Genomic DNA, 3,226 nt, shown 5'->3' on the forward strand with positions numbered 1-3,226 from the left:
AGATTTGGGGGGCTTTTTTTTTTTTAAAGATTGAGCTTGTTAATGTAACATGCCAAAACCAACAACAAACACCAACTTGCAAAGAGGGATTGTGTTTTATAAGTACATCTACAATTAAAAAATTAACAAGAATGTTTTGACACGAGTGATTTGATTTCAACTTTTCTATTTCATCACTGACTATTGAGATCGATTACTTATTTTTGTATTTTGTTTCAAGTGTGTGGTAAAGGAAAAAAAATAGGTTTCTGCCCCTTTTTGTTTCTATATAAGGTATGAAGAAAGTGGTATCGTCTGATTTTTTTTTTTTTTTAACTTTAAAAATTCAGGTCTTGTCCACTTCCTGATAACTGGAACACTAGTGAAATTATGACATCACAAGAGACAGCAGCCTAAAGGTTGAGAAGAAGGGAATTTTTAACCAGTCTGTTCTAACCAGGCTTTATTTTGGTTATTTTTTTGTTAAAATATATTTACCACCAATGTCTAATGAACACTTAGGAGAAAACATGTCTTTGTTACAGATTTGACACCCTTTGACACCCACTTGACTTAAGAAATGGAGTTAACAGTCCTCCAGCAAAACAAGGAAAGACCACAACTGATATTCCTGAAATTGCTCAGATACAAAACAAAAACAAAATTAAAAATATCAGCCTGCTTTATACATCATAAGGGAACAAAAAGGGGGAACAATCCCAATTTAAAAAAAATTCCTCTGCAGGTTGACATTAAGAATAGTTGGGTTAAAATATCACTAAGAAATTAAACATAACTCATGGCCACTCCTTTGAGCAGTTTTGACATCTCTTGTAACTAAAACGTAGCAAGTGACAGTTTACAGCTACTGCATGACTGTTAAACTCGCCTGTTATTTTTAGTGATTTGCACTTAGAGCATCTTTCATCAGAGACTCTTGTAGCTCTTTAAACAATTGATGAAGCCTAGCAATGCTTCTGAGAAGTAGGTAAGTAGTGTTTGTTTTAGATGGTCAGTGCCTTCATGCAGTGACCACGTTGTCTGTTTTTGTAGAACACCATTCATGCCTATGGGGTTCCAAATAATTGCAGATAGACAAACTAATCCAGAGGTTTCAAGGTCTCCCAGCATGCTTGTAGTAGAGGCAGAGATAGAACTCAGGAGTCCTGACTCCCAGACCACTGTAAAACTCTTGCAAACCCAGTTGAGGTTTATCTCCAATTCCGTTAACTATTATAGTATGTTACAGCAGGGCTTGTCCTTTGTTTCATTTCACCATCTGCTTTGAATAGTATTTTATTGTTGAAAAAGTATTCAGTATTTTGCAATGAGCTTCTCAGGCTTAGCCAGGTTCTCCTGTATTATTTATTTAATTTAAATTCTTTACTTTTTAAGTGTATCAAGTATACAGCAACACGGAGGATTTTATTTATTTTTTTAAATACCAATCACCTTGTTCCTTCAAAGTGCAGATCTTGGGAAAATTGAGCTTAGAAGGAGCTGAAAGCAGGAACAGATAGATAATGAAGAGAAAATCTACCAGGCATGCAAAGTTTGACAGTTCCAGGATGGAACCCAGCACAAAGGCAACCACATGTGATGGGACACAAACTTAATAGGACTGAAATTGAGGTAAGCAGCTGCTCAGGGAAGAAAGGCCTATGCAAGTGGAAGAAATCCAAGTCTCACAAGCAAAGGCTAAACAAGCTGGGCTTTATAACTATGGTGTGTGACATACTATATATACTAAATGTGGGTAAGTATGAACTTGCTAGGACCACATCATGAATAATTTTTCTCCAAAAAGAAGAATGTGCCAGGTGATTCTCGCCAGTACAGGACTGTCTAACAGTGATCACCCCAATGACTGACCTGGATAGGTTGGCCAGGAAAACTCTCTTAATAACTTTACAAGGCTGGTACAAAACTATGAGGATGGCAGCAAATATGCAGATGACACTATCCATTAAAGATGCCCTGAAGGTAACTCAGAAGCCAGAATGCAGTTTGTCCTTGTATCACAAAGGAGAAAGTATATTACCCCCAACGGATGTAGTCTGCTGATATTCCAGTAACACCTCTATTCTAGAGCTTCAAAATGACCTGCCCATTACTAGACTGGGTATTTTGAGGCCAGCCTTGACCGCAAGCAATACACATTACCACTTGGGGCCCTCAGCCAACCGCTCCACCCAAAGTGGGTGAGGAGCAGCCTCATTTCTCACATCACCACAGTCATCCCCTGGCAATTAGCGATTCTTGCCTTGCACATTGTAATGCTTAAGATTAAGATTTTGTCACGGTTATTTTTAGTAAAGGTCACGGACAGGTCGCTGGCAATAAACAAAAATTCATGAAAGCCCATGACCTGTCTGTGACTTTTACTAAAAATAATGGTGGGCAGGACTGACAGGGGGATGACTGAAGCCTGAGGCGGGGTGAGGTGAGAACCCGAGCCCAGAGGATGGGAGTTTTTCTCCAGCACCCACCACTCGCAGCAGCTGAGAGATGCGGGGTCCCTACTGCCCGCAGTGGCTTGGAACTCCGGGGACCCCACCATCCACAGAGCCTGACAACTGTGGGACCAGTGGCTTGGAGCTGCGGGGCCCTCACTGCCCATGGCAGATTGGAACTCGTGTGTCCACACCGCCTGTGGTGGCTCGGAGCATCAGGGCTCCTGCCAGCTGATAACTCCAGCCCCGCCACCCTAGGGCTGAAGTAGAAAATGTCACGTAGGTCTCTGAAAGTCAGAGAATCTGACGTCCATGACAAAATCTTATCCTCAGTAATGCTTGATATGAAGACATTAATCAGCAACCCATTCTTCATGATGCTCATATATTTCTTAGCATGGAGAGATCCCTCGCACCTGAACCAGTTAGAACATTAAAGGAACGGCTTTCCAAAGTAGTAAAAAAATGTATGGAAGTGATAGAAAGCAACATAGGTTATTGAGTGCTGCTAGCATTGGCTTACTAACTGATGAATCAAACATGCTGAAGGAAACTGTTTAATCCTCAGTGATCCTGCATGCAGCCTATGATGCGATGTGGTAACAGGTTGTATTTTGTTAGGCTACTTTTACTTTCCTCTCTGCCAATGCACATCCCTTCTCCCATCCATATGAGGGTGCTATATCTGTAACTCCTCCAGATATTGCTAGGAGAATAATATAAGCTATAGACCTTAAACAGAGTCATTCAGTTATTGGAAATACTTACTTGGAATTAAAAAGTAAACTATACCA

This window comes from Mauremys reevesii, linkage group 15, assembly GCF_016161935.1.
Source record: "Mauremys reevesii isolate NIE-2019 linkage group 15, ASM1616193v1, whole genome shotgun sequence".
Lineage (NCBI taxonomy): Eukaryota > Metazoa > Chordata > Testudines > Geoemydidae > Mauremys > Mauremys reevesii.